The sequence below is a fragment of the Dermacentor andersoni genome, chromosome 7, assembly GCF_023375885.2.
Source record: "Dermacentor andersoni chromosome 7, qqDerAnde1_hic_scaffold, whole genome shotgun sequence".
Taxonomy (NCBI): Eukaryota; Metazoa; Arthropoda; class Arachnida; order Ixodida; family Ixodidae; genus Dermacentor; species Dermacentor andersoni.
Window position 1 is genome coordinate 107325135 of NC_092820.1, and position 24274 is coordinate 107349408.

The 24274-nt window shown below is 45.4% G+C and overlaps 1 long non-coding RNA gene across 1 annotated transcript in view; it reads right to left on the bottom strand.

The window, feature by feature from the left end:
- The window catches only part of LOC129385421 (uncharacterized), a 40112-nt gene extending 28631 nt beyond the window's left edge, over positions 1–11481 (bottom strand). Inside the window, exons 1-2 of the long non-coding RNA XR_008612956.1 lie at positions 11343–11481; positions 2968–3174 (exon numbers count right to left, since the gene is read on the bottom strand). This is a non-coding gene — a long non-coding RNA (uncharacterized lncRNA). The remainder of the gene's footprint in view (positions 1–2967; positions 3175–11342) is intronic.
- Between the last annotated feature and the right edge of the window lie 12793 nt (positions 11482–24274).

The window sequence follows — 24274 nt, forward strand, 5'->3', positions numbered from 1 at the left end:
AAAAATTAATCAGCAGAAAACTAAAGTAATGTTTAACAGTCTCGGAAGGGAACAGCAGTTTACAATAGGTAGCGAAGCACTGGAAGTGGTAAGGGAATACATCTACTTAGGACAGGTAGTGACTGCGGATCCGGATCATGAGACTGAAATAATCAGAAGAATTAGAATGGGCTGGGGTGCGTTTCGCAGGCATTCTCAGATCATGAACACCAGGTTGCCATTATCCCTCAAGAGAAAAGTTTATAACAGCTGTGTTTTACCAGTACTCACCTACGGGGCAGAAACCTGGAGGCTTACGAAAAGGGTTCTACTCAAATTGAGGACGACGCAACGAGCTATGGAAAGACGAATGATTGGTATAACGTTAAGGGACAAGAAAAGAGCAGATTGGGTGAGGGAACAAACGCGAGTTAATGACATCTTAGTTGAAATCAAGAAAAAGAAATGGGCATGGGCAGGACACGTAATGAGGAGGGAAGATAACCGATGGTCATTAAGAGTTACGGAATGGATTCCAAGGGAAGGAAAGCGTAGCAGAGGGCGGCAGAAAGTTAGGTGGGCGTATGAGATTAAGAAGTTTGCAGTAACGTGGCCACAATTAGTACATGACAGGGGTAGTTGGAGAAGTATGAGAGAGGCCTTTGCCCTGCAGTGGGCGTAACCAGGCTGATAATGATGATGATAATGATGATGGTGATAATAGGCAGTTGTCCTTCGATTGGTTGTGTAGCTGAGTTTAAGAACGTCTTCAATGAGCTGCGCTGTAAAGGCTTTGCCTCGGTCTGTGATGACGTGCGATGGGGCGCCATGTCGTAGGACGGTGCTCTGTATGAAAAACTGAGCAACCTCAGAAGCTGTGCCTCGAGGCAACGCCTTTGTCTCAGCATACCGCGTTACATAGTCTGTGGCGACGATTATCCACCTGTTGCCAGAAGATGACAGTGGAAACGGCCCCAGAAGATCCATGCCGACCTGGTCGATAGGTTTGCCAGGTGGGTGAATCGGATTCAGCAATCCCGTAGACTTCACAGCTGGCGGCTTTCGGCGCTGGCATTCACGGCAGGCTTGGACGTACCGCTTAACGCACTCGGCAAGTTTCGGCCAGTAGTACGAGTTGCGCACTCTATCAAGCGTTCGCGTAAAACCCAAATGGCCAGACGGAGGCTCGTCATGACAGGCGAATAAGACTTCAGCACGGAGGTCTGCTGGAACGACCAAAAGGCATGTCTTGTTGGTGGCAGCGGAGTTCTTATAAAAGATGCCATGTCGTAAAGAAAAAGACGACAATCCTCGAGCGATGTGCCGGGGTATTGATGGGTTTCGTCCTTCCATATGTTCGAATATAGGTCGTAGTGAGTCGTCTGCGCGCTGCCGTGTGGAGAAATCAGTAACGCTTATGGCCCCAAGGAAAACACCGTCGCCCTCAATGTGTTGGTCGGTAGTGTCGATAGGGGCACGCGAGAGTGCGTCAGCGTCTTCGTGTATGCGGCCCGACTTGTACACGATGGTCACGTCGTACTCCTGCAAACGTAGACTCCACCGTGCCAGTCGTCCAGAAGGGTGCCGCAAATTTGCAAGCCAACATAACGAGTGATGATCGGTTACAACTATGAATGGGCGGCCGTAGAGGTAAGGTCGAAATTTGGCTAGCGCCCATACGACGGCAAGACGCTCTTTCTCCGTAGTGCTGTAGTTGGTCTCTGCACGCGATAGTGTGCGACTTGCGTAGGCAATCACTCTTTCAATACCTTCCTGCCGTTGTACAAGCACCGCACCAAGACCGACGTTACTGGCGTCTGGATGAACTTCCGTGTCCGCCTCCTCGTCAAAGTGGGCCAGAACTGGTGCTGACACCAGACGCTGTCGAAGCTCGGTGAAAGCAGTCTCTTGCTCTGAGGCCCAGACGAACGATAGATTGTCCCTCGTGAGTCGAGTCAGCGGCTCCGCCATCTTCGAAAACTTTTCGATGAAACGCCGGTAGTATGCGCAAAGGCCCAGGAAGCGTCGGACACCTTTCTTGTCGGTCGGTGTTGAAAACGTGGCTACAGCGGCAGTTTTCGTGGGATCGGAGCTAACGCCTTCCGCTCTGACCACGTGTCCCAGAAACATAAGCTCCTTGTAGCCGAAGTGACACTTCTGAGACTTAAGGGTGAGGTTAGCCGATCGGATGGCTTCGAGAACTTGCCGCAGTCGTTTCAGGTGGTCGTCAAATGTCGCCGAAAAAACTCCACCAAATTGTCGCGTATACCCTGCCGAAGTATACACGCTGAATGGGGATGCAGGCGTTTGTACTTCACGAAACCTAACCGTTGACACGCGATGCTGAGACGAACCTCGTTCTCTTCCTCTTCAGTCCCCTTGCTGTGCAACACCATGTGGGAATATGAAGATGCGAAGCCATGTCAAGCACGACGATCTCCTTCGCTTAGTAACAAACGAAACTATATATAAAAGAATCCGTGAAAATCTGCGTTCGAGTAACTTAAAGTGAGGCTTCACGTGTTTCTTGTGTTCAGCGTGGATTTCCTAAATACGCTACGCTACATTTGACTAGCATAAACGCATTGAAGCATGACGCCTTAGCTACTACACGATGCTTTGCCAAAATGATGCGCATATATTTTGATACATTACATGCATACATACATACTAAATGAACCTGTTCTGACATAGTATTATTCTATAATTTATAGAAGAAATGTCTTACGCATTATATTTGTTTCCACAGGATGTAGGGAAAAGTGGTCGCTGTCCGCGGCATATCAGGCTGTAAGAAAAGTGAAGCACGTCCTTCCAGGGAGCGAATGGTGTTGCTGCCATGTGTATATTGCCATGTACACTTATGGCCGTCGCTGACATCTCATTTTCTGTAATTTCAATGACCCGCTTTGCGACGCACCCAGTTTATTGGATATAATAATTGAGCTGTTTAGAAGCCGAAAGAAATTTGGATAGCTTCATACTTACCAGGGTTGCAATTATCAGCACACTCAATGCGAGTGTCGTAGACGCCATCACGCAAGCAGCCGTTCCACATGAAATGCTGGCAACGATTCGCCGTCCGGTTGTAAAAGTATTTTAAGGCCCTTGCTGCGCAGTAGTTCTCAGTTTCAATTATTGGAGCACTGCACCCATAATTCATGAACCTCCGTCTTCTTGCTTTCGTGCCGCCACCTGAAAAAATAAACGCAATACGGCAGCGTAAGGCTGCGCGCATATACGAGCTTCAAGAAACACCTTTGATTATGAACATCAAAAACCTGGATTATTTGGTGAGAGGAAAAACATAGAAGTTGCGCCCGCAATAGCTACAACCACCTGTGTTTTTCTAAAAGCATACGGAAGTTAAGGGATGCATTTTCATGCAAGCGCTCAGATGTTTTCCAATGCTGAGCACTCAAATTGTGGGCCAGTGCTGGCCAGCATGGCAGATACATGTACCTTAGGTACTATACTAAGATACTTTCAGTACATTGTTTCCGTATCATGATAAATTCAGTGTATCAGTGTCTGTATTTGCGATACATCCTACGAAGTATCCTACATTTTCAGATTCAAGATACAGTTAGAGCAAAGAACACAAAAGCAACTGAGGCAAGCAAATACGGCAGTTGCAATTTATTCTAAAATTCGACACTTTGTCACTAGCTCTTATTTAGTTAACCAAACACGGGTAAGAAAATTGAATGCGGCGCAGCACTAGCATTACCAATACTTAAAATAAGGCTATACAATCGTTCAATGGTAAAAATACGTGGGACGTTCCAACTGCAGAATACAACTCAAGCTAGTGCTCATAGCGTATCATTTTGCTGGAAACTTTTTTCTTAGAACCATTTTCAAGAAATATGACTGAACACTTCGTAAAATCTATTGCTGTTCCCAGGTCTACATATGTTTCGCACAATGGAGAAACGTGTAATCCGGAAGTGTAATAAATATCGCTTTAGATTTTGGGTACTCAATGCATATTGCAAGTGCTGACCTAGTCACTGCTATATACCTTGACATACATTCCATTATAAACTTCGAAGCTGCAGAAGCATGACAGTGCAACCTTTATTCCATTTCTTCTGCTAGCCGTTATCGAACATCTGCCTTTGCGCATGTGCGCTGTTATGCGTCATTCGATTTGAAAAACTGCATTTTCAGAATATTCAATGCCATATGCCCCAAACTTTATTAGCAAATGACGACTGCAAATAATTTACATAAAATGAGACAGAACAACATGACAGCTATCACAATATTCGAACAGCAACAGAGAATGACATAGACGCTTTAATGATATGCTAGGGATGTTAGCCTGGCTGACAGCAGCGTGAGGTTGTGTATACAAGGAAATGCGCTTTGTACTTTCGCTCTACTCTGTCTCTCTAGTCGTTTTCACTCTTTCAGACCCCGGTGCATTTCATTTTAGAGCGCCACACTTTGGCACCCGTTCCTGCGTTGAGTGTCGGCGTTGAAATACCTCGTAACCTAGCGAACCCGGAGCGACAGAAGAATGCGGTGAGCGCGAGGAGGCAAGTGTAGGAGGAGGCTGCAGTGAGAGCATGAGGCTGCAGCGGAGGATGAGAGGAGGCAAGACGGACTGCGCATACGCTGAGTTGCCGGCAGCCACGGCATCTTCAGCCGTATGGGAGGCCTCACCTGTGTTTCAGAGGGGGGAGGGCAGAGTAGTGTAAGGTGGGGAGGGCTGCGCTCGCCCATGGCGTCAGATCCTGAGGTCAGTCCACGGTACCACCTTGTGCGAAGGGGATCACTGCTGCTGCAATGGGCGATTGCGACTGGCTACACGGAAAGTTGCCACCGCTGACACTCGGGGCATGACTTCCAGGGGACCAAGGGCCGATGTCGTCGTCGGTCAAACTAAAGCGGGATAATAAAAGCGTAGTTCCGCGATATACAGGCTGTGCGACGACTATGGCTACGTTATGGTCCTAGCGTAGCACGCTTCCTCTGCGTGGAAACAAATCGCAGCATGAGTGGACGTCTGTTTTCGGTGGCTACTGTGAAGAGTACCCACGCGAGTACCCACAGCTGTAAACCAGTTTCAGCGGCGTGATCTGTGTTCTTTCTGTAATCTGTGATCTGTGGTCAGTGTTATTTCTTGCACCGCCATATTGTAAGCGAAGGTTACCTACGGCAGGACGGCATCCCACGTCTTGTGCTCGACGTCGACGTACATTGCTAGCATGTCGGCGAGCGACTTATTCAGGCGCTCCGGAAGAACATCCGTCTGCGTGTGCTAGGCAGCTGTCCGCCAGTGGCTTGTCTGGCTGTATTGTAGAATGGTTGCGGTGAGCTCCGCCATAAAGGCCGTTCCTCTGTCGGTGATGAGGACTTGTGGCGCCGCAGGTCACTGCAGGATGTTCACGACAAAGAATTTCGCTACTTCTGCTGTGCTGAAGCGGGTGAGATAGCCCGTCGCCACAACGATCCACTTGTTTCAAGATGTTGACATCGGAAAGGGTCCCAACCAATCCATTTGAATCTGTGGAAACAGTTGGCAAGGTAGATCGATCGGCTGTAGTAAACCCGCTGGCCTCGTTGGCGTTGTATTCGTCGTTGGCACTCACGGCAAGTCTTGATGCAATGGGTGACGTCGGTGGTCAAGCGCGGCCATTAGTGCTTCTCTTGTATTCTTCCAAGTATACGGGAAAATCTCAGATACCCGGCTGTCTGATCGTCATGTGGGGCATGCCGGATTTTTGATCAGAGGGCTGCAGGTACAACAAGCACGTAGTTTGTACGAGTTGGGGAAAAGTTCTTTACCAGGACGACATTTTGCAAGAAGAGCGAAGACAATCCGCACCTGGATATCCTCGGGACAGAAACGGTCTTGCCTTGCAAGTACTATGCAAGGCTTCTTAGCTCGGGGCCCGCTCAGTGCTGCTCGGTAAAGTCGGCTGAGTTTAATTTTGCTAAAAAGGTATCGTCATCTTGGTCATCTTTCGGCAGCAAGTTCACGCGAGCGCGATACAGGCCGTCGCCATCAGTGTTTTCGTCCGGACTTGTAAATTACAGTGATGTCATATTCTTGCAGTCTTAGGCTTCACCGTGCCAGGCGTTCTGAAGCGTCATTTAAGGCCGCTAGACAACACAAGGCGTGATGATCGCGTACGACTTTGAACTGTCTGCCATATAGGTAAGGGCGAAATTTTGCTGTAGGCCTTAATGTCGGAAGGCATTCTCTTTTGCTTGTAGAATAATTGCTTTCCGCTCTTGACAGCAACCGGAGTGAGTAAGCTATCACCCACTAAAGTCCATCTTTCCCCAGGACTTGGACGGCGCCGAGACCTAGGCTACTGGCTTAAGTTCGGATTTCCCTGTCGGTGACTTCGCTGAAGTGCGCAAGTACGGGTGGCGACTGCATGCGTCGGTTAAATTCTTAAAGCGCGTCCGCCTGCGGCATTTGCCACTTGAAGACTACATAAAATTTAGTTATATATGTCAGCGGCGCAGCGACGCGTGAAACGTCCATGAGAAACGCCTGTAGTGGGCGCACATGCCAAAGAATCTACGCACTGCCATCTTGTCGACGGGTTGCTGGAACTTCGCGATGGAAGTTGTCTACTGTGGGTGGGGGCGTAGTCCATACTTGCTGATGGCGCTTGTCAGGAACAGTATCTCTTCGTACGCAAAGTAAAACATTTTTTGGTTTCAAAGTGTGTCCGGCAGATTTGATTGTCTTTATTACTGTTTCAAGGCGTCTCAAGGGCTCGTCGAAGCTTGCAGCTAAAACGACGACGTGATCTAAGTAGACGAGGCATGTCTGCAACTTCAACCCTGCTAACACCGTGTCCGTCAGGCACTGGAACGTTGCAGGTGCTGAGAACAGCCAGAATGGCATGACCTTCAACTCAAAGAGGTCGTCTGGCGTGATGAAGCTAGTCTTTTCGCGATCCCGCTCGTTGACTTTTATTTGCCAGTAACCTGTCTTGAAAGTGGTCGACGAGAAGTATTCAGCGTTGCAGACCCGATCCAACGCGTCGTCTATCCGTGGAAGGGGGCATACTTCTTTGTTCGTAATCTTGTTCATTCGACGATAATCAGCGCAGAAACGTTGGGTTCAGCCATTTTTTACCAATACTACAGGAGATGCCCACGGGCTTTTCGGCAGCCGGATGATGTCGTCGCGCAGCATTTAGTCGTCTTATAGCATCCCATTCTCGAGTTGAAACTCGGTTTGGGCTCTGGCAGAGTGGTCATGCACATTCTTCGTTTATTATGCGATGCTTTGCAACTAGTGTTTGACGAATCCTCGAAAAGCAGTCTTCGCATCGTCGGAGGAGACTTTGCTCTGTTCCTCCTTACTGAATAGGAGACCTGGACTTATGTCGAAATCTATTTCAGGAACTATGGTCCTCTAGGTAGGTGCCGCAAAATCCGAGAGGACAAAAACATTGCTGGTTTCCAGGATTTTCAACATGCATGCGATCGTCGTGCCCTTGTTGACGTGCTTGAACTCCTGACTGAAGTTGGTCAGCAACACTTTCGCTTGTCCTCCGTGTTGTGGAGCGATGCATCTTGCGACGCAAATGTTACGGTCGAGCAGTAGACGTTGGTCACCATTGATGACGCCTTCTACGCCTGTAGGTGTTTGGTAGCGAACGGAAATAGTAATGCTGGAGCGATGCAAGATGCTGATAATGCCGTCAGGAACGTATAGGTGCGGTGGCTATGAGTGCTCTCCGACGGTATTGCTTGATCTTCGAATAGCGTTATCGATGAGTGTCGAATAGCGCTATCGATGAAGTCGATGCGTGCGCCGTGTTGGTTCAGGAAATCCACGCAAATTACTTCTCGTGAACTATGTTGAAGGATAACGAAGATGGCAGGGTAAGCCCAGACATGGACGCTAATTTTTGCGGTGCACATTCCAGTCAGCGTTATTTGATGTCCATCAGTGGTCCGAATTTGCGGGCCCACCCATGCAGTCCTAACCTTCTTCAACTGTGCGGCGATGGGTCCACTCGGGCTCTAGTTGGGTCCAATCGGCTCGGTCGATGGGTCCCCTCGGGCTTCTAGCAGAGCTTCGGCCTTTTCCTCGAGCACGACACGTGTAAAGGTCTACGAGAAGCCTTTGCTGAACATGTCCCATGTTGTCAGGGTCGATTTTCAGTTCTCAAACCACGTTCTAGCGGGGACTTCTAAGGCGAAGTGTACATGCCGCAGCTTGTCGTCGGAGTTCCAGCTGTTGAATGTGATGATTCTTTCGTAAGTGTCAAGCGAGGTTTCGGGATCTTCAGTCGATGATTTATGGAAGGTCGGTGGCTCCCCTGCGTTGTTGCAGCACGATGGGAGACAGTTGGGCTGCCATTGGGGTTGACTTCGCGACAATCTACCTGGTCGCCTCAGGCAAACGTCCGTGCTCCTGGGCAGTATTTGCAAGCTGCGGCTACTTCGGTGGTTCTTGGCGACGTTGGTGGTGTCTTCCGCGTTAGAGCTTGAGTCAAGGCTTTGTCGGGGCGTACATGCACGCAAAATACCTCCACCAGATATTACGTAGTAGTGGCGGTAGAGAACACAGTAGCCATATTGTTAATGACGAAACCAACTTATTCCTCGAACCTTTGCCCACAAAAACAGGCTACACTTAAGGCACAACGATTGCCGCGAGCACAGTCGGCCGTCGTCGAAATCTGAACAGCGGGTCAAGCGCGTTGGCTCTTATACACTAGTCATTGAAGGTACCAGAGTAATCTCGGGTGCGCGCATGTCTTCCAGAGAGTTCTGCACCAATCGTCGCGCGTACATGAAATCAGATTGCGCAAGGTTTAGTGACAACAAAGAGCGGGTAGAACTATCAATAACTTTTGAGAAACTTCTGATACCCGCAGGCGCGTCCTGCGCTTTGCGTTAGCATTCTTATTCGATGGAACGTGGTCACCCGATAAAGAAAAACATGTACACGTGTCAATGTCCACACACGAAATGAAAACACGTATAAAGCAGCGCTCAAATTCCTCAATAGGAAGTGTCGTAGTCGTCGATGAATTTTTATCCTTGTAATTTTTAAAACTCACAGTCTTCGACAAACCAACTACCTCCTTATTTACCTGCATTTGCGTGCATTCGCATGACAACAATAGGCGCTGAAGACTCTCTGCGCTTTTCGCACGCTATGGACAAATAGCCAAGGGCAAATTTTCTCCGATAACACCACGTCCACAGGATCAGATGAGGACCAGGCACTATGACCTCTGTTTTTTTTAAGTGAAAACACTACATGGGTCATGACGCGAAAAATCCGGCGTCCTTCTCGACATCGGCGTTGCCAAAGTCATCAAACCATCAACCTTTAGCAGTAGTGGAAGCCCACGACTCTTGGTGGGAGTCCAAACCGCAACTTAAACAATAAAGGGGCAGTCAATTAAAATAGTTCATTATTGCGCTCGCACCCGTGACCTTTGCTGGGAGGCGAACCCTCGGCCTTTGGTGGGAATCGAACCCACTACGAAAGGTAGTAATTAAAGCAAAAATATTGACATATACGCAATCATCATCATCACCATAATCATCAACATCATCATCAGCAGTCTATTTTATGTACACTGCAGGATGAAGGCCGCTCACTGCGATCTCCAATTACCCCTGTCCTGCGCGAACCTGTTCCAGCTATCGCCGGCGAATTTCATCCCCACACCTAGTATTCTGCCGTCCTCGACTGCGCTTGCCTTCTCTTCGCAATCCATTTTGTAACCCTAATCATCCACCGGTTATCTAACCTGCGCACTAGATGACCCGCGCAGTTACATTTTTTCTTTCTCAATGTCAATTACAATATCGGCTACACCGCTTTGCTCTATGATCCAAACCGCTCTCTGTCTTTAAACGTTATGCCTAACATTCTTCGTTCCATCGCTAATTGCGCGGTGCCTAACTTGTTCTGAAGCTTCTTTGTCAGTCTGGAAGTTTCTCTTCCATATGTGAGGACCGGCAAAATTAATTACATATAAGTAATTGAGGTATCCAAACCCCTAAATTAACTCTATCTAATTATTCCTTGCATATCAAAGATGCTGACAACTTTGAGTGGGATAACTGTAGTCTCGAGGGAACACTTGAACAAGCTTTCTGCGGCTGTTCTTCAGCGTTGTGCGGCTGTTCTACAGAGACAAACACTTGCGGCATCGCTAGCCCTCATTGGCAATATACCATTGTCGGAATACCTACCTCACAGGACAGCGTATGTATTGTTGCAATTATTAAGGACAGCAAGGCTGCACTAGTGACTCGAGTACTGCAGCGCTGTGCTGTGCTGTGAACAGCACAGCCTCCTGTGCTGAAAACAGCATTATTCTCATGTGCTCTCTCTCTGTTTCTCCATTTTCGTGCGATCAGACTTCGCTGCCTACTTCAGCCGGTTTGAGGTTATCTATCTATCTATCTATCTATCTATCTATCTATCTATCTATCTATCTATCTATCTATCTATCTATCTATCTATCTATCTATCTATCTATCTATCTATCTATCTATCTATCTATCTATCTATCTATCTATCTATCTATCTATCTATCTATCTATCTATCTATCTATCTATCTATCTATCTATCTATCTGTCTATCTATCTATCTATCTATCTATCTGTCTATCTATCTATCTATCTATCCAGCCCATTTCCCGCAAACCTGCACATCTGGGCAATAATCCATGATCTACTGGGTGGCACGTCGGGCTGCCGTGCTGACTGAATAGGTTTCAAAACTAACCGCTGTACCAACTTTGGTCACTTTGTATCTGGCACTGTGTATGTCGCACTGTGTACATACGTGCGATTCTTCAGCGTGTAAGTTTGACGCTGACACTGGTCACTCGAGATGCGGGACTGGGAATGTGGCCAGCGTATGTACGGCGCTTCAATGATTATCCGTCGGGTTAACTTGCAGCACTGAGTCTCTACAGTCCGTGGTCGTCTTAAATGAACTTTAGAATAACTTGTTCTTGGGCGAGTTGGTGTATAGTAGCAAACATTTTTTGATTGTGCGAACAAACGGTGGCAGAGAGAGCAGACAAGGACACGTGCAGTCCTTGCCTGCTCTCCCTGTTATCGTTTGTTCGAGCAGTAAAAAAATCTTCAGTGAGCCTCTTTGATACTAACTTGGGTCACTGGGTATAAACTAGTAGCTGCCTGCCCCTCTTCAATGAACGTCCTCGACGCCAATTCCAGCAGCTGAGTACTTGATGGGAATGGGTCCTCTCTATAATCACAAAAAAGGCTCAAATTTCTCCAATGCTCAGCGGAATCGAAACCACAGAGAGAACGGATTTCATGGCTGCTCCAATAGACGGCCCCGCGTGTTCTAGAATTGAAAAACGCTTTCAATTCCTCTTACCAGATTGCCCAGCAACGAGAACGGAGGCCACCAAAATAAAAATGACTATAACGTGCATCTCGTTCAATGCGGTAAGGAGGCTTAGACGACTGGAAAAATGTGGTTCCCGAGCCAGTCCTCTTTGCTGCGGCACTAGGTGTTTTTATCCATCTGATAGCGTCCTGAGATTGAGCTTAGGTAAATACCAACAACTGGCTCCTCTAACCAAAGACGCGAGTAAAGGCTGCGGTTAGTAACATTTCTTGGAAATGACCATTTTCCATCGAGTCTATTGCTCGATAACAAATCTGCCCTTCATTTTTTTCTACTTTGTCGTATGTGGACCTTTTGTCAATCCTGTCATGTGCTTGTTTACTTCGGATCAAGAGCGACATATGGGCTGTGCCGCAGTACATCAAAACATGTTCACCGCTCAGTAGCATAGGTGTCGACGCGAAAACGAAAATATCATGCAGGTGCGAGATTTCACGGTCGCCAAGTGTGAACAGAAAAGGTAATGTATTAATATTTTGGTAGCTGCTGCCAGGACGAGACGTTTGAAATTTGACTGTTTTTACGCTATGATTCAAGCTTTAATTTCTGCAAGCTTAGTTCGCTTGAACATGTGGTAATATTTTCGTTTCTTTTTGATCAGTCGCCTGCTACATGAGTGCTACACGATGTCAGGTGCCTATCGTCCTTGCGGCGACCTAGAACAAGATTAATCGTTTGCCACGCAATTTCTGGGCGTTCTCTAGAAACATTTGCAAATAAGTCCTCACAGTACGCCGCCTTTGCCTTTCTTAGTTCAGCATTTAGCCTGTTTCTAAATGTTTCCAATGTTTGTAATGCTACTTCACACCGCGCGCGCAAGAAATTATACAGATTGGATTGGATTGGAAAAACTTTAATAGAAGTCCTGCAGGACGCACGTCAGCGCGCAGTGGGCGTCTCCCACGCAGGGACCGACAGGGAGTACCTGGCGGCCGCTGCGCGAGCCTGCTGGACGGCCCATTGCGGATCTTCTAGGAGCGGACTTCGTATCGTCCTCTCCCACTTGTCGGAGGTAGAGTCGGGCGGAGCGTTTCTGCACTCCCAGATTATTTTTTCTTTTGATCATTTTTGCAAGCTCATCAGTAACCAAAGGCTTTCTAACTTTTTTGGAATGTTTAGCTGTCCTTATTGGAAAATTGCTGGCGTACATATGGGTAAAAGTTAGCTGAGTGAAAAGTCGGCTTAAAAGAGCGATGTATTAATAAAAACGACTGCACTCTGAAAAAAATCTTCTTCGTGCACGTGCTAAATTGTCCTCAGGAATTAGATAAAGTAAATTGTGTTTGCTTCTGTCGCAGTGAGGGCAGCCTTTCCCTATCATTGTTTTCATGTGATATGTGAAAGCATACGGTGCACTGCGCTCCTGAAAAAAAGATTATTTGAAGTTAGTGCAATACTGCACTGTCTTATCTGAACGGACGTATTTGTGAGCACTTGAGAAATATGAATTAAATGTTGCATATTGCCACTCACAAACAGCCTGACTTGCAGACTGCAGTTTCCTGCACCCAGCAGGAAGTTTTAAAATTTTCCAGAAATAGAGACACGATTGCATTGACAATAAGGACGAACAATACAGTCCCAGTTCCTTAAGGATGCACAATGTAATAAAATATAGTATCAACAGTTTGACGCAACAGACCATAACAGCACGCTACTTTCAACTCACAAGTTTCATTGGGTAACAGATAAACATACAAAGGATCCATGCATAAAAGGCGAGCACACAGCAACCCCCGCGTCAATCAAGTGAGCAATTCACTGAAATGAATCCGTAAACCAAATTTCAATTACACAGAAAGGAAAACACCACACTGCCACGTTCTCAGCTCATATATTTAGAAAAATTGTGCAAATTTGACGCACTGGGAATTGATGTTATGCAAAGCACTCCGCAGATAGCTGTCTATGCAGTATTGTTCGGGGTTCAATAAAAGGTTACCTGGTGGACCGATCTGGAGAGGGTTATTTCTCCCAGATTAGCCCATGTGTTAGTCAGCACTTCAAAGACCATCTGTGGTTATTATTGACAAGAACTGTCTACAAGCTTCCCCGCCACAGCAAAAAAGTGTCTGAAAAGCATTTTCCCAGAAAACTAACCTAACAAAAAAGCCGATACACTAATGTCCATAAAACATAAGAAACTATAAAAGAAGTTAGGGATAGAAATGTCATAACTGTTTTTGTTGCTTTTTGTCTTGGTGATCTTAGGCTTTTAAATTCACTTGCTGATGGGCTTTTGATCACTTCGTTGTCGTGGTGGTTGCTCTGCAAATGCTTATCTAGCATGGCTCATCTAAAAATATGGAACGCAATTAATTGTGTAACATATTAGGCTAACATATATAAAATCGTTAGGGGAAAGCATTACATGTTTATGCGTCTGTGTTCTCTTTATGCTACGCATTATTTGGCTAATTTATGTTTTGGTCTTACTTTCTGGCCTACAAAGTCGCTGGTAACAACCCCTCTGTCGTATCCATTCGGCATCTCTACTATAAAGCAGCCCTGCATACACCTTCTGAATTCATCTTTTAGACATCTCCAGTATGGAAGTACATAATCCTGCTGGTATACTTATTCTACAGGTTTTTACTAAAGTTCTTACAAGCAAGAACTGCTTAATATCTGATTATTTAGATGCGTTTAACTGCAACAACACAGTAACTGTTTCATGCTTACTTGAAATTTAGCTATTTTATTCAAAGCACAGTTAAAGCCTTTGATGTGTAAAGTTTTTTATCCCTTCCTTTCACGTGATCTTGCTGGTTACCTGGTTACGAGTCATGTTTAGATGAAACTTTCTAATGGTTAATATCTCCTATTTGCGTAACGCAGAAAACTACTGGTGCACTTATCAGTGTGGTTACGGCTTTCTCAAACGTGACGATTAGGCTACTGGCTGTTATCAATGTGATGGCATTCTACATTCATTTTTAAGATTTATGAAATTTTCAAAAATTGCCTGTAGGAGATAGCATAATTCGTGCCCATGTGCTGGAATATTTGAAGAGCCGGCTATACTAGAATGAGAAATCGAAACACATGTTCAACTAATTAGAAAATGTTTGCTAATAACTTCTTAATTATTTACTTTATGGTACATTACAATTTACGAATTGTGGCCACCTTGGAAGACGTATCCGCTTGAAATGAACTTCAGGATAACACCAGTATGCAAAAATACATGGGTGACCCAGTTACATCTGTGCATAAGCGCATAAAAGAGCATTTTCTTGAAAACTGAGTGAAACAACAGTGCAGTTTCACGGCACGTATGATGGTGCATATCTTCGAACTAGCGTCATTCTGGAAATAAATTCCAAGTGGATACGCCTTGGAAACTCACTGGCTACGATTCGCAAATTGCAACATGGGCTATGAAGTCATTGGTTCAAAAGGTAATGACTCAATTTCCGTTAATTAGGTGAATATGTGTTTCGACTTCTCGTGATACTTAAGGCTGCCTCTTTGTCTAATCCAGTTCAAGGACTAGAATTATGCTATCTGTGACAGGCTATTTTCAAAAATTCTGTAAAAGCTAAACAAGTATCACCCTTTACAAAGACGCATTGTGCGTTTAAAAAACCATGCTTCAGTGAACCTTACTGCATCAGCCAATGGCCGTTGTAACCGCCTAACTGATCATCCCGAAGACCTTTTGTAGCTTATAAGCATTTAGGAGCACACGATTTTCTTTAAATCAGCCTTTTTTTACCAGATAGCATCCATGCCTGTTTGGATAAACACAATGGTGCATGAACTCAATAAAATAGTACTGCACGATTAGATTTTTCTTCTACTCACAGTGTCTAGCGATGGGAAACAATCGTTAGCATCTGAGATAATTAATGTTCATACACGTAAACATCAGAAAACCCTGGGACAACTGCCAAGCAAATGCAATCATGCGTCTTGCTTACAACAAGGTAGAGCACGTGCTCGGCCTAGTGACAAGTTTACAACTGCTAAGCAAATGCAATCATGTGTCTTGCTTACAAGTCAGAGCATGTGCTCGAGCTAGTGACAGGTTTGTTCTAGTCAGGCCAACACGCGACTTGCGCAAGAGGTACATTTCGCATGCATGAAGATATTTTATGAGGTTGTTGTGATGTGAAAATATGACATAAAACTTAACCCTTTAAACTATTTCATGAAACACTTAGGTTTCCGAATTAGTTTAGTACAAGGTTTGCAAAGGCACAAGTTTTTTAATTTATCACATTTGGTTTACAGCACCATACAAGAAATAGCTCAACTAGTACATGTGTGCGACCAGGCTAGTTGATATTTATTCATGATGTTTGACGGGGCCAACTTGGACAAATGGTCCTGAAAGAGGCGACAGCACTTGTCTCCGTTTGTCGCCTCTTTCACTGTCCTTTGCGCAAGTTCACGCTATAAAAATCATGGAGTAAGTATCACAGCCCGAAAAAAAAACGACACTAAAGAAAATTTTCCTTTCTACCGCAAGGCAATGTTGTCGGTCAGGCATTATGGTTTCTTGAAGACTTGAATTTTTATACAAAGTCAGACCCACCAAATAAAGTTTGCTGAGAAATAAATGAAGAACAACAGTAACACCACTCAAAGCACACGCATCAAAGGACTCAGATCATCACACAGTATCTTTAACTGCAAATGAACTTTTTTTAAACAAACTGCATTTATAATTCGTTGGCGCCTATATCCTAATTTCTCACAGCGGTGGGAAAATCACAAGGTAGAAAAAAATGTGTTTGTGCAATTTCACTATTTCAACTATTATGAGCAGCAGCAAAAGGTCAAGCATAGAAAGTCTCGCTCTTCCTCTGCATATACAACATTCGCTTCAATTTGTCATGTCCACTCTCATCATGATGGCAACAGAAACAGGAAGACCGCGATGTGGTTTAGAAAGTAGACGAAGGAGCTGATATCCTAGATGTAATAAAGAGTAAGAAAGGGAGCTGGTCAGGTGATGTTGTGCAGATTTGAGACATAAGTACCTAGCCCTGAAAAAAGACAGCGGACAACAGCAAGAAGCACACAGGACAGAACTCTAGACTTCAATTGAAATTTTTACTACACAGACACATAAGATTCATGGGATGCGCAGAACCTCGACTCACGGAAGCCATATTGAGTTCTCGCTTTCCACCTATAACACAGGAGGTATAAGAACAAATTGAAGGGCAGTTTAATTTCGAAGCACGAACATTCTTGTTGAGGACCAAGGACGGGGTGGTGCTTACACACCTATCACCCATTTTCTTATTGAAAGCGCTTCGAATGTTTTCCTATCGACCTGCCTCTCGAGCCGCCTGACCACACGAGTGTTTTGAAACTATTTGCTGCACGAGCACCTAGGGCAATGATCGGCCAGATGGCCACCAGCAACTGACAGGTGCCCTATGTTCCTTCAACCTGTCGTTTAGACACCGACCTCTCTGGCTTGAGGGAACATGGGGCAGCTGTTAGTGCCTCAGTGCCTAAATCGCGTAGTCGCGCGTTCATCCACAACAGCAAGATAGGTTCTAGAGCAAACGAGCTGAAATGAAAACAAAGGATAAGCACACAATCGGGATGGTGGTGGTATCTTTTCTTCTGTAGTTCTACCGATGGCAGCACAAGCAGTGCAAGCTGCCTGTCCCATTGCTTACCACCTGACCTTCGACAAAAAAGGAAAGCATTGTGTGCGAGTACACAACGGACATTTAATACCGATGTCACACTGCACACATTTGATTGTGATCTATCCCGATCGGGATCGAATTTCTGGTCGCGCTTGGCTTGGTTGCTCATTCTAGGAATTGGAGCCAATCGTGGTCTCAAATTTCGATCCAGAACGGGCTCTATTGTGATCGAAAGTGGGCGTGTGACACGGGTCTGCGCCCACCTTAAGTTACAAAATGAACGAACTAGCCAATCCAAAGTATTATTTACCTGCCTGCGGCGAATACTAGCGCGCAGCAGGACTTCATGCTCTAAATCTTTATGTGCTGTCAGAAATAGGTGAAGGTACGTCAACAAAGAAAAATTCGATTTTTTTTTTCTTTTTCACATTCAGTACCCTTGAGCTCTATCTGTAGTACACCTAATTTACTCGCATTTATTGCACATTACGCATTTTTTAAAATAAATTACCCCGAAATTACTGCCACATTGACATACCGCAGTAACGCGACATCGAACGTGGTTACGAACGTACCTTTTATGAGAGCAGTCCGTGTGCATAGCAGATGTCCCTCAGTGTGTAGGCGAAGCGCTGTCACGATGAGTGCACAGGGCATGCCATTTCGTCTACGTGGTGGATAAAAGATGCCGAGGATGAATTCCGCCGAAAAAAAAAAAACGCGCACCTCATCTCCGTTCAGGACAAATGGAAGCGGTTCTCTCCTTTGCCTCGAAATACGGCCGTCCTGGGCAAAGTAAACGCAAGGCCACAAAGGAACACCGACGTTGCGGGCCCCTACATTCTTTCTTATTCACGCATGTCACGTCACCCTCAGTCCGGATGCTCACTTGGCGTCGATGAGCACAACAGTACGTTAAAACAACGAGGTGCTGCAACTAAACGCAGCCAAAAACAATCTAATTACAACTCCAAGTATGTCACGGAGCAGACACACATGCACCCGGTGACCTGCCACGACACTCAGCAGCGTAAGTGGCAACACGCGTCGGTGACGGTATTGAAATTTCGTTTCCCTTTGAAAGCATGAAAACAAATATTCTTTTAAACTACGTGCGGATATTACATTCTAAGCTATTTATTTTACTGTACCTCTAAATCAATTTCACGGTTCCTAGGTAGTTTCTCTAGAACTTTGTCTCTAAAGGCAACCTGATTTCAAATAATATGGAAAGGCACGGGTGGGCTGGTACCTGTGTGTAACCAAATATTAAGGACAAGTAAATTAGTTTTTCTGCTAGGATGTTTACTTATAGAAAGAGCGACGCCTTCTCATTGCATAAGGTGCTGAGATGCTTGCGACTCTTTCTGTTCTTTTATCCACCGAGAGAGAGACAAAAAAACTTTCATTTGCGTTTTCAAGATGTTCACAATACTCGTATTGCTGAAGTGGCATGCTCACGCTAATTTTAGATAGCTTGGATGAACGACAGATATAGAAGAGCTTGTATATTAGCTTTCTAAACGCAGGGAAGTATAGAGGAAACTGATAAATTTCCCATGTGCAGAATTACATGACAACCTTAACCTTTTAAGTACAGAATGTCCTTCTTAGTTTCTTTGCATGGTGTCATGAGTGGGTAGCACCAGTGTATCCAGTTCTCGTTTGATACATAAATTTTTGTAGCGGTTCAGCGAGCAGAGCCAATAGCCGAAAAAACGAAAGGACAACATAACAACGCCCCCCCACGGTGGACAGCACCGTGAGTCGTCCTTATACTCTGATGTCGGTCCTTCTCTTATTGCAGTAAGACAAAATACCAGCTCGGCGGGTATTGAGGAACACATACTCAAAATCGATATATATAGTGCGTGCGATAGACAACTGTTTTCCAACCCAACTACTTTCGACCTCAAACTACAGCTAGCAGAACAATTTAGCATTGTTCCTATTCAACAGCTTCGCCTGTACCATCGCTGAACGCCTCCGCCCTGCAAGGATGCAGCTGTGGTAGGGGCTATTGAATATTGAACAATTAATTCCTTCTTTGCAGTGTGGCAGCTGTGATGACTGATAGAGTGACTCGCGAAAAACATTTAGGCTCCCTCTTCCTGCCTAGATACGGGCAACTCTAGAAATGACGACCATTCTGCCCCCGACCAAACATCCTCGTCCCCAGACTGCGCACCTCCGATGTGCGGTCCTCCCAAGACACGTGGGTTTCTGGTGAAATGTCCCCCCTGGCAACAGGAAATCTATCAATACTAGCCTATCCCACACGCTGTGGGAATTTGTCCAAGCAAAGATTTCTCGTCTATTTTCGTTCATTGACGATGTCTGGCATTGATGTGGACGGCCTACGACAGTCGTGATGTGATGTTATATGTTGACACAAATAGACACGTGTTTTCTCGAAGCGTTGTAGTGCACCACTGTTCGCAGCTTGCGAGAAATTTAACACTCATTCTTTCACATGGGCGCATCGCGTTGCGGCTGAAGCGTTGATTTGCTGGACAGTCGCTTTCGTGTTGTCGTCTTGACCCTGTGGTGCTTTAGTGCGCCTTTGCGTCTCAACACCCTCCTTTACTTATACACATGTAAAAACTTCCAAATGATTATTTTTCAGAAATAGCAGGAATGATTCGTAACACACCTTAAATTAAAATCATTACTGTTTGTCCGCGACTGTTGTCATGTCTAGCAGTATTTTTCTTCCATTTTGGAGACCCTAAACAAACCATGCTTTCTGACAGCGTGCTTCTTTTCTCCGGCAACCATCCCTTGTATGCAAGCTGCCACGTGCGAGAAGTCGGTAGTATTAACCCATTTCGTCTGGGCGTTGCATTTAGGCATTTTCTTCTTTCTTCTTACTACCATGCTTGCTCTCCTCTGGGCTGTTGTATGTTACTACAAAAGTAAGCGCTACAGCTTCTGCAATGCTTTTCCGGAAGGGGGGTTAATGCGTAATTACAGACGTCCAGAGGGCATTGCTTCCAAGACTGGGGTGTTTCAGTTTTCATTGTGACAACCAAAGAGCTTCAGAGTGCACTGTAGTGACACCCACCAAGTTCCCGCTCAAATCGCTCACAGACGGCTCATCCGCGTCCCAATCATGCACATTGTACGCGCTCTCAAACCACCCTCCGACGCGGCTTGCAAGGCAATGATAGCAGCAGCAGCAGCAGTGGAAATGGCGAGGGAAGAGGCAAAAAACGCTTTGCTTTAAATTTCTACAAAACGCCCCTGTGCACACTGTCACCTGCCCCCCAGAGCACTGGTGTTTCAACAGAGTTTCATTTCATTCTCTAAAATGTTTCTTTCGTGTACTCCGCATGCGCGCCTGTCCTAAACGTGTTGTGAGAGGAGACGCGCGAGTCTCGCGCAAGTCTGCAATATGCCAACACATCGCAAACGTATTTGGCAGGCAGGAAATTGCGTGGCACTTTAAAATTGCGCCGACACTGGCCCGTGGAGAAAGATCAGGCCTGCCAATGCCCCGCAAATTTTTTCAATATCATTCTATCTGCAATGATTGGCTTCATGCCCTATTCATGCACGCATTCATACTGTCGCCACCTCGGGAGGGCAACTATTTGAGTAAACAGCACTACTAGTGGGTACTTACAGGCTGTATGCATTGCAAATTGTACGTTGGTTCTCTATAATTTGTCACATTCTTCTCCCTTTCTTCTTGCGCACTCCGTTCTGGCAGGTGTTTGTAAGCCAGCAGAATTTTCCTTTCTGACAGCTATTAACTTAACGGTTTCTTTTCCTACAGACCGCTTCGCGAATTGACGCGGACGTGAAGCCATGAGCGTTTTGCACGACACTTTTTGTGGATGCCCTTTGAGCCAAGAATTGTGGCGGGTGAGAAGGCTCAAGTTTGCCCAAGGAAGCTACCTTGTTTATCGATGTTAAAGAAGCAGAAAGGAATGGGGCTATTGCCTTCACGAAAGAATGTCAGGTGGGGTCCGGGTTCCCCGAGTCGGCGTACCTTTCGTGCGCGTTCGCGGTTATACTGTTTGGTTCGTGGCGCCCTCTTGTACGTGTTCTGTTATATTTGACATAAAGATGGACGACCGCATTGCTTGGAACAATCGAACTGCATGCTGTAACATGGTCTATTCATGTTTCTGGATTTCTGGCGCCCTAAGAGCAAGAGCTGCACTAGTTGCGCGTTGGTGAAAACGATTTGAACACTTTTCTTTTGGTTAAATAATCAATGCTAGAAAAAGTATGTGCGCGCTTTTGGGTGCCGCGGAATTGTGTGGCACCTACGTTCCTATGACAAATAGATAGTAGCGTTTCAGCAACAGATATTTAGCAGGCCATTCTTAAGATTGCTCATCAAAACTGACCGTGATACGGAGACAAAAGTAAAGAAAGAAGAATGGTGAAGAAAGCAATTAATAAAGGGAAAATGAGAAATCCACCCAATATTAGCAATTGCTCCAAAGGAAAGCCATACGGGTTCCGCAAAAGGAGCCTCGCAGTCTATAAAATATTTGTCCTGCTCGGGGCTCGAACCCGGGATCATCGCCTTCCCGCTGCAGCCGCTCTACCATCTGGGCTTGCTTTAATATAGCTAAATACGATTATGCGTGTGTGCGTAAGCTATTGCAAAATGCAGTACACCCCAGAGCCCATCTATTCAATAATCCAACACGGAACATATGGAATCTCGTGCGAAGGCCATCTTTTTCTCTATAAGTCATATAAAGTCATCGGATATGGTAGTGATTGGAAATCGTTTTTTTTTTTCTGGAGGCAAGTCTTCGAAGGGTCAGAGTATACCACTGGCGGTCATTGCTGCACAGAAAGTGCATTATACCGCATGACCCACGTTCGACATTTAAATGTCCGCGGCCGAGGCAGGTTTAGGCCTCTGTGAACAGCGAGTGCTTCCGTTCAAAAGTGACATTCTGTCAGTTGAGTATTGGCCGCCTTCAACTGCGATGAAGAGCGTCTTGTGAAATACCGCGGAACAAAGCATTTCCCAAAAGATTTCCAGAGTCTCTGAACAGAAAATTTTAGCTGATGAAAGGGCGAAGAGCATAATTGGAATGAATGACAGCCACTTTGTTCCGTGATAGCTTGACCAGCTTTACTGAGACAGCAAGAGGTCAATGCCGGAAAAATACGCATTGAGTGTAGACAAGAGCAATGCACCTGAATATTAAATAAAATATGACATATATCCAAAACATGCCAATATTGAGAGTAAACCAAAACCCAAGAAAAAACGCTACATAATAGTACGTAGAACGGCATCTGTTCAGAATACAGTTGTTGGGTGAATAGCGTGTTTGAGGAGGCTCGCAGTGGTTGTCTTACGAATTGTATTCTTTACAACCTTGGCTTCTTTAACGTGACCCTAATTCTATGTACGTGAGCGTTTTTGAGCGAATGCCTTTAAATGAATCACGAGCTCTGAAACTACGTTACGAGGGAATAATTTGGGAACTCCATTTAGAGTAGACAAGAGAAGTAGGAAGGTCGTATTTTACAACAATTTAAAATCGCTGCTCAGTTCTTTTTCAATGACTTCATCTTTGTCAAGGTGTTGCATTGTGGCTAAGAACTTATAATTGATGACAACTTGAGCGCGGCATGCTGCAAAGGTTTGGAAACAATTTACCTTATAACGTTGCAATTTACGGGTGATTCCATGGCTTGATCTAACGGTGGGCAATGCTTGTATTTATGCAACAAAGCGTAATGCCTTTTTATAATGGAGTGTCTAGCCTAGGCGACAAATGAAACTTTCATGACTATGTCGCAGCAACAAAACCGAACCTTGAGGATCGTAAAATTGTGAATGCTAGTTCATTATGTGATTATTCCACCACACAGTTATGCGCCCAGCGTGTAATATAGGTAAGCTGTGGAAATAATTATATATAATAAGTGAATGAATGAATAAATAAACGAATAAATAAGTAAATACGCCTGCGCATGATCGCGGATGTCTCAGTCTCTGCCTTCAACTTTTAATTCTCCAAGTGAAATGTGATTATTAAGAAACTATGTCTTTAGGATTCATTGCCTAAAATAGGGGGAACAGATTTGAAAGTCTCAACTGTAGTTCATGATTTCTAATGAACGGTTGTAGGAATAAGGTAACTGTTGTGTATCGAACGATAATATAGAACTTATAGTTTGTAGTATCTGTATCGCTGCATTATTTTATTCAATGTAAGATCTTCCATTAACACTACCACCGAACCGGAACCTAATAGAGGCACAAGCTGACGGTGTTTATTTGACGCCAATCATTTATACTAGAGTCCTGGTATCCAAATTCCATCGTCGACACAAGAACATCCTGAGGCCAGCTCCCACACGAGCCCTACGTGTCACCGGTGACAGCAATGTTAACGTCACTGGGATGTGTACTGCCCGCATGAGTAACACTGGGCGCGCCGTTCCAGTCGTCTTTATCTTGCTGAGCAGTTCTCCCCATAACCTGAATTTTCCACTTGACTTTCATGTGACGCACTACAGTCTAAGCGGCTGTTCTGCCAGTAGTCCATATCTCGACCTTTCTCTTCTGCCAGATATTCGTGACGGACTCCCCAAACACGTCACTACTACGGCCTTCGTTCGCCTGCCTAGTAAAGCCTGAAGGTACATAGATTTCAGCTCATCTTTCCCCATGCCCTAGATGATCATGTCGTCGCATCTATTCCTAATGCCCGTCTGATGCGGGGTATTATCTGGCCCCAGCTACTCTCTAGTTCCTGCGACCGCCACAAAGAGTGAATAACCAAACACGGCGCGGCCCACCATGAAGCGTACAAGTGGAGCTACTGTAATTTGGTCCCATACTTTAAATTGTATTTTTTTCTGCTAGGGATGTTCAACGCTGCTAAATATTGCATCTGTAGAAGTACACATACAATGTGACAAACATAGATAGAATGTCACCTTTTACAAAATGATCTGAATGGTGCTTTTATTAGATTTTGTTTATTAAAGTTTGTGCTTCATTACTTTAATAAAAGCTTTGAGCCCGTTCACGAGCCAACTCTCGCTCACCGTCGCGGTAAGCAGCTTCTCCCTCAGGAGTATGCAATACTCGCGTTCTTCCAATGTTTGTAGCTAGGATGGAATGTTCGGAATCAGTAATCCAAATCTCCGTATACTGGGCGCAAGGCCCGCTACGGGAGATGCGGGTGCTGCAATTGTTTTGACGATTCGTTGAATTAGTCTGACGAATGTCGTGGCTGCCATCACGTCTTGCGTCAGCAAGAAGTGCCGGCAGCCACGCACTCCTAGTATCAC